General features: G+C 37.6%; 1 protein-coding gene and 1 long non-coding RNA gene across 4 annotated transcripts in view; both read right to left on the bottom strand.

Moving 5' to 3' along the window:
* Nucleotides 1-16,512, bottom strand: part of dpp6a (dipeptidyl-peptidase 6a) — a 615,874-nt gene that overhangs the window by 235,950 nt on the left and 363,412 nt on the right. The window lies entirely within an intron of this gene.
* On the bottom strand, nucleotides 12,807-14,255 carry LOC125802529 (uncharacterized). The gene is made up of 3 exons (XR_007439664.1): nucleotides 13,860-14,255; nucleotides 13,724-13,768; nucleotides 12,807-13,268 (listed from the first exon to the last, which is right to left on the bottom strand). It is a non-coding gene; the product is annotated as an uncharacterized LOC125802529 (long non-coding RNA).

Raw genomic sequence — 16,512 nt, 5'->3', positions numbered from 1 at the left:
GTTCTAAATCACAGTTAATTAGTCAAAAGTAGCTGTTACTTTTCCTGAATTGCTCTAGTGCTACTGTTTTTCCAGTGTTTTGCAGTGAATGGGACCCAGCTCTACTGTTTACTGATTTATAAACTTATTCTTTGGCTGGTTCATGGTAATGTTAGATGAACAACAGCTCTCAAATTGTATTATGTGCAATAAAACATTATAAAATAAAGAAAATACATGATGTCCATTGTAACGGATGCAGGGTCTGAAAGGGTTACACAACACAAAACACATTTACTCTTTTATTTTAATAACTAGAAAAAGACACACAGAAACACAGAGAACTCTGTACATATTAAAAGTAGAAGTTTTTTCTTTTCTTTAGAGAAAGTACAGATGACGCCAGAGAGTGGTGAGGACTGTTTCCTACACCTTCAAATAAAGACTCTTGGAAACTGGAGAAAAAAAAAATGCTACAGGAAGACGTCTGGCTGACCCACATGGAAACAGATTCAGTCTTTAGCTCAGATTAACATGATTGGGCTAAGGGCATTTTCATACCAGCACTATTCGTTTCAGTTTAAACAGACTCTGATTCGTTTGTACCTTTAGTGTGCTTTGATTGAGCAGGTGTGAAAACAGTAATCACACTCGGGTCGCAGTTCGCTTGTGGCGAGAACATGATTCGGTTTCAATCTGACCCAGCTATCAAATATACTCCTTTTATTTGAGCTAAACTGCTGATAAGGCTCAGTTTAGTCTAATATATCAGTCACAGAACACTAATTATCACAGCTATGAACTAATGCTGTCTCTGCTGCTCCATGCTGTTTACACACTGAGCACAGTATGTGCAGTGTTCACTGCTCACAGCCACACGACTCTGTTTACTTGGTGGACATTAGAGGTGGGCGGATCGATCCAAATATCGATAATATCGATACCAACGCTGGTATTGGTATTGAGCAATACTCGTGTAAAAATATCGATATTCAAGCTTTTTTCTCTGCCGCACGCACTGACTGCTTCGCACGAGATTCACCACAGTCTACTCTCTGGTCTCTTGTTGTTGCACATGCGTCACATGGCTCAGCAAAGCCAGCAGGTAGGCTCAGCCTGGCCCCACCCACTCAGCGCTCTCCTCCAGTCGACAGGCCTCTACCTCAGGAGATTTGTGTTGAGTGATATTTTTTTTACACTCTGTTTATTTAAGAAAAAACTTGCATTTGAATTGCACTGAAAGGAAGACAATTCCTTATTTTTTATTGTTTTTCCAAATGACAATTCTATTAAAAAAAAGAAACAAAGAAACAAAGAACTAGAAAAGGGGGAGGGGAGAAATTTTTTTATATTTAAACTTTGTTTTGTTACTGTTCCATTGTTTCTAAAAAAAAATGTTGATTGTGATACTAAAGTATTTTGTTATCACTTACAATGTTTGGTGAAATTATATCCTAGGTTTTTGGATCATTTGGATCTATAAAGCTTAAATATTAAAAAGTATCGGTATCAGTATCGATATCGGCAATACTGGCCCTGCGTTTACTTGGTATCGGATCGATACCAAAATTCCCGGTATCGCCCACCTCTAGTGGACATCTGCGCTGCACTTTCTATTGAAAACACTGTGTTTAAAAGCGCAGCGGCAAATGTTCAGCGTTCTGTATTAAAGCAGCTTTACACTGCTATAGATACAGATAAACACACTGGAACACAGAATCTTCTCACTATATTCACTTTCTTCCATCGCACCAGACAGCTCTGACCAATCAGAGGAGACTCTGATGTACTCTATCAAACTGAGAGAGAAAAGCATCAAATAAATAAACTCATCCACTGATCCAGACCATAGAAACTTTCCCAACTACAGGTGTGAAAACGCTCTAAGTCTTACCAACAAATACATACAAATAAAAATATAGAAATAATAATAAAAGACCAGGGAAAGGCGACATTCCAAGATGTACCATTAGATTTACCATTGCTACTCTGCATATATTTCTTGTGTGTGAGTGTGTATAAATGTGTATAAGTGTATGTATGTATGTATGTGTGTGTGTGTGTGTGTGTGTGTGTGTGTGTGTGTGTGTGTGTGTGTGTGTGGGCTTTTAACAAAGAGAAACAATCAGGCTTCAATAAGACTCTTATAATTGCTCAATTAAACCTCATTAGTTGACTAACAGCACAGACAAAGTTCACTTTCTAAACAACAGACTCACTGATTAAGACGATGCAGAGCCCACTTCACCTTAACCCCCACCCTTTAAATTAAGTTACAATGATATAATGTCGATGTAGGCTTAACAAAATATAATAATATAAAAAAATATATATAATATTAATGCAACATTTTTGGTTTTGCTCCCATTATTCATGAAATGAGCTCAAAAATCTCAGGCCTTTCCTCTGTAAAAGGCCTTTTTTCTAAATCTAAATCTGTAATAATCTGTAATAACTGTGTATTAACATTAACAATCCTTGTAACAATTGTGTAACTACTAGTGAAGTACGTATATAGGCACATGTTGATTGCAGTTCTACAGGTTGGATATGTGTCAGTGAAAATGCTGTGTGTAATAGAATAAGTGCACTGTGAACATGTGCTTGTGTGTACATGTTGTCACACCTTCCAATGCCTCTACAGACTTGTCCACCTTCACAAACTTCAACTCCCAGAATGCACCTCTCAGTCATGTGTCTCAGCCAGCCAATCAGCACCTGATTGTTAGATCAGCCTCACCTGTGTTCTGATTAATTACTGGTGTTTTTCCATGTATATATACCTGTCTGTCATATTGTGCCTGTTTTTTTAGCTGCATACCAACCATTATTTCTTTGTTTATCTATTTTCATGTATGACCTATTTTTGTCTCTGACCTTTTGGTTAGTTCTCTTGGATGTTTCTTATCTAATTTCTGATCTAACCCTTATTTCTCGTTTGTTGTTTATTCCTTCTGGACTGTGATTTGGCTCTAATGTTTTGGTCAGGCTTGTTTCTAGTTTGTACTGTTGTTACTACTCAGATCAAGTTTGTTGGTTTAGCTCTGATTATTAAAGCTATTCCTAATTTTTACTGCAAGCGTCTACCTCCTGCTTGTGGCACATTATAGTGTGTGTGTGTGTGTGTGTGTGTGTGTGTGTGTGTGTGGATTTTCACACGTGTGTAATTAGTTGTGTATAAACTTCTGTTCCTCAAACAGCTCTTTGTCTGAAATGTAATTCAGATTTTATCAGGGGGAAAAAAATTACCAATTTTTCTAACAGACACTGATATACAAGTGAATAATGCATTGATACAGAATTATTACACTTGTACAGGTTGTGTTAATATGTAATTTGGTGTAATATATGTGGGTTTTTAACTCAGTCATGTAGTGTGTGTGGAAAAAGTTGTGTATACACAGATATTTCTTCAATAGCTCTTGGGTTTGGTATGTATGTAATTAGTGTATTTAGGGCTGTGACAGTTTTTTCATATTAAAAAAAATCATAAAACATATTCTGTTTTATCTCTGTCTAGCTGAGACTAATAAAGAAGTGTAATAACAGTATATAACTTGTACAACTGTGATAAATCTGAATCAGTGTGTACTTCAATGGCAGTTACACAGTTATTACATGGATTGTTAATGTGTAACAACACAGTTACTACAAACACTTATTAGACGAGAGTGCAAAAGAGTCTAATAGACTTTTAGACCACCTATTAGAAAATCCTGCTAAACATGTGCGAGTGAGTGAACGAGTGAGTGAGCTATATGTAAGAGTCAATGAGGTGGATCAACATCTAAAAACAAGAGATACTGTACAAGAGGTACTGTCCAATACAATATTGGGGTGCCGATTGGTCCAGCAGTCTAAAGCGCTGCCACTATGATCAGGAGATTGCTGGTTTGAATCCCAGCCATGCAGCTTGCTCCAAGAGAGTTTGATCAAATTCTCCTTGCTCTCTCTGGGTGGGTACAGTAGATGGCACTGCTCTGTCTCCTCATCACTCCTAGGGTGATGTCGATCAGCACAAGGCTGCGTCTGTGAGCTGATGTATCAGAACAGAGTCGGAGGAGGCGTGTGCTAGTCTTCACTTTCCTTGTACTGAGATATCACTAGTGATTGGAGACATACAGCTGAGTAGCATCTGAATGGGTTGGTCAATTGGACAGATAAATTGGGAGAAAATGTGCATAAAATCCAATATAATTGACAAAAAGATATATCGACAAGCCTCTAGCAAAAACATGCAAGATAAAGGAAATAGACCTGTTATTTGAGTGTGATTTTGAAAGCTGATATCTTTGAAGAAGAGAGAGAGAGAGATAGAAAGTGAAAAAAGACAGAATAAGAAAGCAGAGCATCTGTAACCACAGTCTAGACAGCATGCTCTGTAATGTCTGTGTCTGATTGGCTCCTCCAGCTCATACACCGTGTCCTACTCAATCAGCTCTGTGTTTGTTCACACTTACCCATTCACAGCTTTCGCCTGATGCTCTTATCCTAGGAGAACTACTGTACATGTCAATCATTTTACACAGCTAGGAGAATACATATAAGCTGTGTCTCAATTCAGGGGCTGTATCCTTCGAAGGACTCATTTGAAGGCCGATTACGTCACAGCGGTGCGACTAGGCTGTCCCATTTCGAAGACTCCTTCAAATACGGCCGACGAATGCAGCTTTCTTTTCCTCGGAAACGAAGGATGCACCAGGTGTATCCTTCGCAGCCTACAGTATCCCAAGATTCATTGCGTGCCGGCTTATTTCAGCACAAAAAGGGCGGAGTCAGCAGAGGAGTGGGCTTTATTATGTAGTATATGTAGTATTATGTAGTTTATAGATATATAAATACTTATAGATATTATAAATATGATTTATATATTATATCATTTATAATATTTAGTTACACACATATATATATATATATATATATGTATTATTTAGTTTATATATGTAGGATCATGTTTATGTTATATGTTAATAGTTTATAGATATATAAATACTTATATATTTATTTACATAAACTAAATTATATAGTTTATATATGCATATATATATATATATATATATATATATATATATATATATATATATATATATATACACATTTCTGTGTATGTATTAATGTATTATTTAGTTTATTTATAAGTATTGTTTAGTTTATATATATATATATATATATATATATATATATATATATATGTATAAAGTATTTATACATATATATATAATACATAATACTATATAATATATAATATATATATAATAAAGAATATAACATAATACTTTATTCTAATTTATTTTCTTTTTTCCAACTTCATTGCAAACGCCCTTTTATTTGTTTATGTTCAGTTCCATCCGTCCACATTTAATTAACACATTTAATTAACCTGGACTTAATTAATCTGGTATTTTGTGTCTGAAGCAAAACTAGATCAAAATCTCTGGCTCATTTCTCAGCTCTGACTTTGGTTGTGGTGGGTAGAATCTCAAACAGTAAACAGGAAATACTCCGTAGGGTAGACTGTCCCATTTCAGTACTGCCATCGCAGCCTATGTAGACCGCGTCCTTCGAAGGATGCAGCCCCTGAATTGAGACACAGCTATAGAGTCCGGATGAGTTCAGTGTATAGACGTAATGTGCACATTCATATTCACGCAATCATCTAGTCAGCCAATCATACTGCAGCTGGGCAACACACTTATAACTAAGTATACATAAATATGAAATCCTCTACTACTAGGAGTTCTACTAGGAGGACTACTAACAAAAACGTCACTTTTACCTCAAACAATCCCCAGCTTCCATTGGTCTTTACAAGATGTCCTTAGCAAAGTCTGAGCGCACCTGGCTCGTAAAGGAAATGATGAGTGGCATGCTGATTGGTTTATCAGCTTAATGTGCATTTTGAGCAGCGAATGGTGTACTTTTTCCGTCGTTACGATAGCAAAGACACACTGATATTCGTTAAATCATGCTTGGCATTGTGTTTTTTTTATTCTCTTAAGTTTAAGTTTTTTTTTTTATTCTCTAAAGTGTGTAGCGCAAAATAATCTTCTATAGCATATTTATTTGGTAGTTTAATCTTTGCAAACATATAAAATAAATAAAGAAATGAACACTCTCCTGGATCTATACACGCACACTTTTTTTCACTAGAATCTGAAGGCCACTTTCTTCTCTGCTGCTTTCCTGTCCACCCACTTCACACTCATATATAATTTTCTCACTTTGTTCTCACACACGGACCTCTACCACCGGAGATATGCTCATGATGGACTCATCAGATCCAAACATAGCCTTCAGAGCTGCAATTACCAACATTCACTCTGATCTAAATCAGCGAAATACCACTTAAATCTGCAGCAGAGTGTGTTTTATACATTAATACTAACTCAGTGATTCTAATAATAATGTTTAATAATGCATTGTATGTCCAACTAATTGTGGACAAGCCTTCAAACAAATACATTCAGCAACTATAAAGGTTGAATCCACGGCTGATTAAGACTCTCTGGAGCAGATAAACAAAGATAAACATGAACCCATTGGCACCATGACTTACTAATGCCAGGCGTGGGCTGTAGAAGGTTAAAAAGCCCCCAGTATTGAGCTGTGGAGCTCTGGTAGAACTGTGTTCTCTGGAATAATGGAATGAATGATGGAGCTCCGTCCAAAACTTAAGGGGTTGGACAATGAAACTGAAAAACCTGGTTTTAGACCACAATAATTTATAGTGGTGAGGGACAGTTCTGGTGGAAACAGGAGAGTTGAGGTGCACATTGAATCCTGCCGTGATTTGATCAGCCGTGGTTTTATGTTTTTTGGATACAATCCGGGTTAGCACCCGAACATCCCTTTCAGACAGCTTCCTCTTACAGCGTCCACAGTTAATCCTGTTGGATGTGGTTGGTCCTTCTTGGTGGTATGCTGACTTTACCCTGGATACCGTGGCTCTTGATGCATCACAAAGACTTGCTGTCTTGGTCACAGATGCTCCAGCAAGACGTGCACCAACAATTTGTCCTCTTCTGAACACTGGTATGTCACCCATAATGTTGTGTGCATTGCAATATTTAAAGCAGAACTGTGCTCTTACCCTGCTAATTGAACCTTCACACTCTGCTCTTACTGGTGCAATGTGTAATTAATGAAGATTGAACACCAGGCTGCTCCAATTTAGCCATGATACCTCCCACACTAAAATGACAGGTGTTTCAGTTTCATTGTCCAACCCCTGTATTAGATGGGATGAGTTGAGGAGTTTAGGTTGAGGTGGGTTGGAGATCATCCAGCATCCTGATCTCATCAATACTATGCAATGCAATGCAAATCTAAAATGTGGTAGAATGTCTTTACTGGACAGTAGAGACAGTTACTCCAATAAAAGCAGGACAAATTTGTTTTAATACCTTAATTTTAGAAGAAAAAAAAAAAACAATAAATAAGCAAGTGTCCCAATACTTTTGTCTATATAGTACCTATAGTACCAATTGTAGTGACCTTCCTAAAAAGAAAGGCTGTGGCAATAGGTAGACTGAGACACTGAAACAAACAAACAAACAAACAAACAACAACAAAAAAAGATTATTTCCTGTTTTAAAGTCATTTATACTCATTAAAATGTAAAAATTCATAAATTGTTTGGAATAAACAGCTCTGGAAAAAAAATTAAGAGATCACTTCAGTTTCTGAATCAGTTTTTTTCTGATTTTGCTATTTATAGGTTCATGTTTGAGTAAAATGAACATTGTTGTTTTATTCTATAAACTACAGACAACATTTCTCACAAATTCTAAATAAAAATATTGTAATTTAGAGCATTTATTTACAGAAAATGAGAAATATCTGAAATAACAAAACAAAAGATGCAGAGCTTTCAGACCTCAAATAATGTGAAGAAAACAAGTTCATATTCATAAAGTTTTAATAGTTTTAGGAGTTCATAAATCAATATTTGGTGGAATAACCCTGGTTTTTAATCACAGTTTTCATCTTTATGCATCTTGGCATCATGTTCTCCTCCACCAGTCTTACACACTGCTTTTGGATAACTTTATGCTGCTTCACTCCTGGTGCAAAAACTCAAAAGCAGTTCAGTTTGGTGGTTTGATGGCTTGTGATCATCCATCTTCCTCTTGATTATATTTCTGAGTTTCTTTTTATTTCGGTGAAATCAAAGAAACTCATCCTTTTGCTGTATGTGGTTTCTATTGAGGATTAGTGTTCAAATGTCACTTAAACAAAAGCAGTTAATTATCAGGCCTTGATCTTCTGCAGCATCTGTACTGAAACTCAATCAATAAAGTCTCATTCATAATAAACCTCATTCAATCCATATTAACTGACAAGAAATCTTTCTCTCTTTGAGTCTTTGATTCTTCTCTTCCACGGCTTTTCATCTTTTCTGTCTTTTACTGTAAGTCAATGGGTTTTATGGCTGCTGTTTGATTTGCTCAGTGGGCCAGTGACTCCATAAAGCAGCTTTATGACAAAACCCAGCGTGAAAAGCTCGGAGAGAAACCGCGCCGGGCTGAGCAGCGCAGCTCTGATTAAGAGAGCCGTGTTAACGTACGGCGGCTATAGAAACGAGGGCACAGCCTTTTGTGCTATAGCGCTCTAGCATAGCTTAATGCTTCTAATCAGCAAGACAAGCTTGGGTACACTCCTTCTCCTCTATATGGATTTCTCGCCCACTTTTTCATGCCATCTATTGACTGAATGAATCAGCTCACAGCAAGCCAACTGTCTGCTCAAGTCCAAACCTGCCACCGAGGCCCATTCTGCCATGATTCAACGCCTCTCCTGGGGTTTTCTAAGTGTTTTACTTTCTAGGAACCAATTTATCCACAAAATCAAAACAGGTGTAAACATTTTTCATCCCAGCTCTTTTCTTCAGGTTCCTCTGCTGAATTAAGATGCAGTGTTTGTGCTGGTGCTGAGGGAGTGGAGGAGCTGGCTGACGAAGATTAAGCTCATGTTTCCTTTCGGAAACCCAGATTTACCTATTGACAGAGCTGCGCCTCAGCCTGTTCGGACCCGGGCAAATATTGGAACTTCCCCTTTGTTTGTGAGAAACAAAGTCGCTCTGATTGGCTCAGAGTGGAGACTTAATTCCTGCTCTGGAGCTAAAATCACCACATCCTCAAACAGACAACACCAGTCACATTCTTTGATAATATGGCGGCGCTCCATTTTTTAAATATTTTTCTTTTACAGGATGTCTTGATTTCAGCTGTCATATTTGGACACCCTATTCATGATTTAGTTTAGCTCATATAACTCAACCTAATGCCGTTCAATCAATCATCTAAAAGGTCACAAAAAAAAAAAACGTCCACCTTATCAACACCTGTCAGTGAAGCACCAGTGCACCAAACACTGGTCATTTAATCAACTCGTCACTCAATCAATAATCTACCAAAATAGGTCAACCAAACAATCATGCTATGAAAATCAGTAACTCAATCAATAGCCAACCAAACTCCAGTCATATATAACCAATCGCTAGTTCACCAAACCATGGTCATTCAATTAACCTCATTCACTCAATCACCAATTTATAAACCATTAATCAACCAATCAACTGCAGTTCACACAATCGCCAGTTCACCAAACACAAGTAACTGAATTGCCAGTTCAGCCAACACCAGTCATACAATCAGTCACCCAAACACCACTAAAGATCACATCAATAAACTCCAGTCAACAAAATAGCACTTACCATTAAATCATGAGTCCAACAAACAATGGTTATCCAATCATCATAATCTAGTCATCCAGTAAACACCAGCCAACCAATCAGCTCAGTCACCCAGCAATAGTTACTCAATCACCAGTCCTCCCAACAACAGTCGTCCAATCATGACTACTTATTTATTAACCAATCAATGTAACATTGGTCATCCAATCAACACCAATCAATTAGCACCAATTACATAATCACCAGTCCACCAAACACAAGTAACCAAATTGCAAGTCCACCTAACAGCAGTCATACAATCAGTCACCCAATCACCACCAAACACCAGTTTATTAAACTCCAGTCAACCAATCAGCACCAGGCACTAAGTAATCAGTCTACCAAACACTGGTCAACCAATCACCACCAAAGACCAGTTAACTAAACTCCAATAAACCAATCAGCACCAGCCACTAAATCATCAGTCTACCAAACACTGGTCAACCAATCAATACCAGTCAACCAATCAGCACCAACCACTAAATCATCAGTCTACCCAACACTGGTTCTCCAATCAATACCAGTTAACCAGTCAGCACAAGTCACTCAAACGCAAGTACATCATAAACTTGTCATCCAATCAGCAACAGTTAATGAAATCACAAATCAAATCAAACACCAGTCACCCAGGCAGCAACAGTAACCATATAACCAATGCATTAAACACCAGTTCACTAAACTCCAATAAACCAATCAGCACCTGCCACTAAATCATTAGTCTTCCAAACACTGGTCATCCAATCAGCACCCATCACTTAAAATGCCTGTCTATCATAATCATGTCATCCAATTAACATATATCACTTAAATGTCTATCCATCATACATTGGCCATCCAATTAGCACCAGGCAACCAATCAGCACTATTCAATTCATCACAAGACAAATCAAACACGAGTCACCCAAGCAGCAATAGTCGCTCTATCACCAGTCCACCAAACACTAGTCATCAAATCACAAGTCACTTAATAACAAGTCAATCAAACATTGGTCATCCAATTAGCGCCAGTCACTAAATCACCAATCAGCCACTAAAATCGTATGCAGACACAGTTGATCACAAGAGAAAATCTTACACAGAAATAAAAAATGTCATTCTTTTGGTAAATAAACAATTGCTAAGGCTAGGTTAGCTTAGCTTTTGTTACTAGTCTAGCCCTGAAAAAAATCAGACAGTTTTTCTAAACAGACTAAACTGATAGAGTGTGTGATAACTTAGGAACACTTAATTTAATTTAATTTAATTTATACATCACTGCACAAGCCTGGATTAATCCTTAAATTGTATTGGAAATTGTGATTCCTGCTTTACGCAGCAGCATTATAACATAACCTTGTTTTTCTTTATCAATCAAAAGCTGAAATAATGAACAAATACGCCTGATAACAAATATCGACATCTAACAGACCAGACCACCAACCAGCACAGTCCTGTAATACAGCTCTAATGCAGCACTGTCCGGTCATGGAGACACATTTAGCAGATTGAGACCAGCGCACTGATTCACCTGCCTGTAGCATCCGCATGCAGAACCGTGGAGATAATCATAAATGAGTTCATTACCAAACAGCCTGGGATATAATAGAAGAGAGAGAGAGGCCAGGCAATGAAGGACCAGATGGAGTTCAATTAGGGCCATTATTACTCATAACAAGACAAGCAGATACTCTACTGAGACTCGGGTCAATGCTCTGCAACTATCTACACATCCACAGGGACGGAGAACACTTTAATACAACCCATATTAATCAAACAATCAATCCACCAAACAATCACTCAATCAATCATTCAACCAATTAACCAATCAACTAACTAACCAATCAACCAGCCAACCAATTAACCAATAAACACCAATTAATCAATCAATCAATCAATAATCCAACCACCCAACCAACCAACCATCTATCCAAACCACCAACAAACCAATAAACCAAAATCAACCAATTAACAAACAAATCTACCAAATCAACCATCCAACCAAATCAACCAAATCAACCAACCAATTAACCAATCAGCAAACAAACCAATTAACCAAATTAACCAATCAACAAACCAATTAACCAAATCAACCAACCATCCGCTATTTTCACTCAGGAAAAAATAGACGGTAACTCTCACTTAAAATGCAGCAGAATATTTACAATTTAACAAAAAAAAATAGTAAGAATTTAATCTGTTTAAGTTAAAATAAGAAATCTTCATAAATAGATTCTGTGGTGGACCTGCTGGTGTACTTTGGGTCACTGTCCTGCTGCAGAACCCAAGCACTCCTGATCTTAAGGTCACAAACTGATGGCCAGATATTCTCCTTCAGGATTGTCTGGTAAACAGCAGAATTCCTGCTTCCATCCAGCTTTAGAAATGACTTTATAACCTTTTCCAGGCTTATAGATGATCAATGACTTTGTTTTCTCATCTGTTTTTGAATTTCTTCAGATCGGGGTATAAATTGTTGCTTTTTGGGATCTTTTATCTGCTTCATGTTGTCAGACAGATTCTATTTAAATGATTCTACTTCTTGATTCTACATGTCTGGCAGTAATCAGGCCTGGTTCTGGTTAGTAGTGAAATTAAACCCAGCTTTTCAATAAGTGTGATTAATCACAGTTAATTTATTTATTTTTATCTTAATAAATGAAATAATATTTTAAAAGTGCTTTTTTTATATTGACTCAGGTTATATTTGTCTGATATTAAAGTTTGTTTGATAATCTGAAGAATCTCAATAAGATATATATATTTTTTGTCAGTGGCCCAAATTTTAACCCAGTGGGTCACATGACAAAATGGATTAGCTGGATGAACATAACCTTAATACTATGGCTGAAAAATAAAGAAAAATGCCAGGGGTTTAAATCAGTCAATCAGACTGCTGTAGCATTCTGCTCATAACTGAGTGCAGATTTATTTATGTATTTATTTGCCAATTTATTTATTTTTCCTTCTGATGTCTCCCACTGGTGTTTCCAACAGCGAGGTTCTTCCAGATGCAAAAGTCGAGCTTGTTTACTTCCCCCAAGCAGAGAACACTAAGTACAATTTCTGTTATTTGGTTTTATTATTTTCTTTCTACAATTTATTTATGTGTATTGCATTTTTTTTTCCAAAAAAAGGGCTTAAATCCACAGAACTCCTGCTGCTGGGCTGCTGTTGCTGCTGCTGCTACTGGGCTGGATTCCAGCAGTGTCAGCATGAGAGCTGAATTTCACGGCTGATCACTTACTCACACAGACGAGGGGAACAACAATGGTGGCTGGTGGTGGGGCAGGAGGTCTGACACTGTTCCTGAAGGTGCTGTGTGTGTGCCAGCTCTGAGGCAATAGTGTGCCAGGCCATGGGATAATGAGGAACATGATGAGGGGTAATCTCACCATGTTCATTCAGCTTCACAATAGCCCTCACTACAACTCCCATAATTCACCTGCACCCACTATTATCAGCCCTCACTACAACTCCCATAATTCACCTGCACCCACTATTATCAGCCCTCACTACAACTCCCATCATTCACCTGCACCCACTATTATCAGCCCTCACTACAACTCCCATAATTCACCTACACCCACTATTATCAGCCCTCACTACAACTCCCATAATTCACCTGCACCCACTATTATCAGCCCTCACTACAACTCCCATAAATCACCTGCACCCACTATTATCAGCCCTCACTACAACTCCCATAATTCACCTGCACCAACTATTATCAGCCCTCACTACAACTCCCATCATTCACCTGCACCCACTATTATCAGCCCTCACTACAACTCCCATCATTCACCTGCACCCACTATTATCAGCCCTCACTACAACTCCCATCATTCACCTGCACCCACTATTGTCAACCCCCTTACTACAACTCCCATAATTCACCTGCACCCACTATTGTCAGCCCTCACTACAACTCCCATAATTCACCTGCACCCACTATTATCAGCTCTCACTACTACAACTCCCATAATTCACCTGCACCGACTATTATCAGCTCTCACTACAACTCCCATAATTCACCTGCACCTACTATTATCAGCCCTCACTACAACTCCCATAATTCACCTTCACCCACTATTATCAGCCCTCACTACAACTCCCATAATTCACCTGCATCCACTATTATCAGACCTTAACTACAACTCCCATAATTCACCTGCACCCACTATTATCAGCCCTCATTACAACTCCCATAATTCACCTGCACCGACTATTATCAGCTCTCACTACAACTCCCATAATTCACCTCACCTTACTATGAACACATAAGAGTTTAGTGTTCAAACTCACTCAGAGTTACCAGGGACAGACGAGGAGAGTGGACACAAGTGTCGGTAATAGGGAAATTATTAATAAACTAAGAAAAAACGAACAAACCAAAATAAACAAATATCAGAAATACATAAATAACCAGGAAGGCTAACAAACGAAACAAAAACAGGAAACTGAATAGAAGAGAAAAACATGAAATAAACAAGAAATAAACAAGGAATAAATGGAGTAGAGAACCAAGGAGCATGCAATCGAGACAGGCGTAAAGACATACCAAAAAAAAAAACGACAAAAGAAACATGGAAACACCAGGAATATAAATACTCATGAATGAAAAATGAAACAGGAAACACCTAGGGACAGGTAACGAGCAGGCGGAGCAACAGGAAAATAACACACAGTCATAAAGGAGAAATATAAATAAACACGAAAAAAATATTTAAAAAGAAAAGGCAGGGAACAGGACATACCCACACTGCTCAGCCCAATCAGCTCTCCCTTCTGCCCCGCCCCTAAACCCATACATCATCTAGTGCCCCTCCCATACTACTCTTCCCATTTCTTTTTTCCTTTTTTTTATTTAAGCTGAGAGATGGTTTAGTTACCCTTTTAAAAAGCACAGAAATTATACACCATATGGACACTTTTATCTCTTAAGCTGCAAGAAACTGCTGAAGCTTTCCAAGCTTTAAATTTTCCCTCCTGCTCCTTAGGAATAACTCAGGCAGTTTTTATTGTTTTCCATGTATTTCCTGTGTAAAAATCCTCAGGATGTAATAAAACTGGTTGAGTTTAAGGTCCACAGTGAGGAAGAGGAAGGCGGGAGGGCGAGTTCTGCTATTAGGAGACGGACACGTTGACTTATTTAACGCTGCAGGTACGCGCTCGCCTGACGTATCGTTCCGCTCAAATAGAATAAGATCAATATTCACCCTTCCCTCTCATTTCCTCCCAGTCTCCTGAGGGAAGAATTACTGTTTTATGGCAGCAGAAAATCACTTTGGTGCCAGAGCCGTGCGAGAGAACGAATCACGCCACCTGCCAGAGAAAAAAAAGAAACAGAATAAAATCCACGAGGCTCATTCTTCTTCCACTGCCACCATCTCCAGGACGAGTGGGACAAAGCCAAGGCTAATTTCACGTGCCAGAATACCAACAATTCAACTGTGTATCCAAAAGTGAATAGGGATTCTGTACAGCCCATATAAAAATCTGATATATTGCAGAATATACTGCATAAATATTTCAGTCAAAACAGATCCCATTATCCAGATACTGTAGATTTTACAGTATTCTCAAGTGATTTAGTTCCTTTGAACAACACTGTTTCTATGATGAGCATGCAATCTATACAGATGTTAAGATGTACCAAAATAAAAAAATGACAAAAGAAACATGGAAACACTAAGGCTATAAAAACACATGGAGGGAAAATGAAACAGAAAACACCTAGGGACAGGTAACTAGGGGGCGGAGCTACATAACACAGAGCTGGGGCCAACACCCAGAAGAACAAACAGGCCCATATAAAAATCTGATATATAGCAGAATATACTGTATACATATTTCAGTCAAAACTGATCCCATTACCCAGATACTGTAGATTTTACAGTATACTCAAGTGATTCAGTTCCTGTGTGCCAGATACAGCTCTGGAAAAATAAGAAATCACTTAAAAATGATGAGTTCCTTTGATTTTACTAAATCAAAAACCTCTGGAATATAATCAAGAGGAAGATGGATGATCACAAGACATCAAACCACCAAACTGAACTGCTTGAATTTTTGCACCAGGAGTAAAGCAGCATAAAGTTATCCAAAAGCAGTGTGTAAGACTGGTGGAGGAGAACATGATTCCAAGATGCATAAAAACAAAAACTGTGATAAAAAACAGGGTTGTTGCACCACATATTGATTTCTGAACTCTTAAAACTTTATAAATATGAACTTGTTTTCTTTGCATTATTTGAGGTCTGAAAGCTCTGCATCTTTTTTGTTATTTCAGCCATTTCTAATTTATAAAATAAAACAACAGTGTTCATTTTACTCAAACATAAAGAGCTGTATATGGTAACATTATACAATAAACATCATGAATAAGAGTACTTATGACAGTAGAAAACAAATGTTTAAATTGTTTAATAATGTCATTATTAATGATTAACTGACACTAGTTAAGATAGTATTAAACATAACTAAATATTAATGCTTAAGAATTTTAATTCTTGCAGTTTCTGAGGCTGGTAACTCTGATGAACTTATCCTGTGTAACTCTTGCTCTTCCTTTCCTGGGGCGGTCCTGATGAGTGCCAATTTCATCATGAAGTTTTTAATGGTCTTTGCGGTGACTGCACTTGAGGATACTTTTTCTTGAAGTATTTTTTTCTTTATTTAGTTGAGTAGTTGTTGCTTCTCATAATCTGGATTCGAACATTACTCAAATATTCACTATTCACTGTATACCTGTAACTCTACCTCTTCACTACTTTACTTTAACTGATGCTCTCAAACACTTTATTAAGAGACAAGAAATTCAA

Source organism: Astyanax mexicanus, chromosome 6, assembly GCF_023375975.1.
Source record: "Astyanax mexicanus isolate ESR-SI-001 chromosome 6, AstMex3_surface, whole genome shotgun sequence".
NCBI classification, from domain to species: Eukaryota; Metazoa; Chordata; class Actinopteri; order Characiformes; family Acestrorhamphidae; genus Astyanax; species Astyanax mexicanus.
Note: the sequence above shows the minus strand (reverse complement) of the source record. Positions and strands in the feature narration are given on the sequence as shown.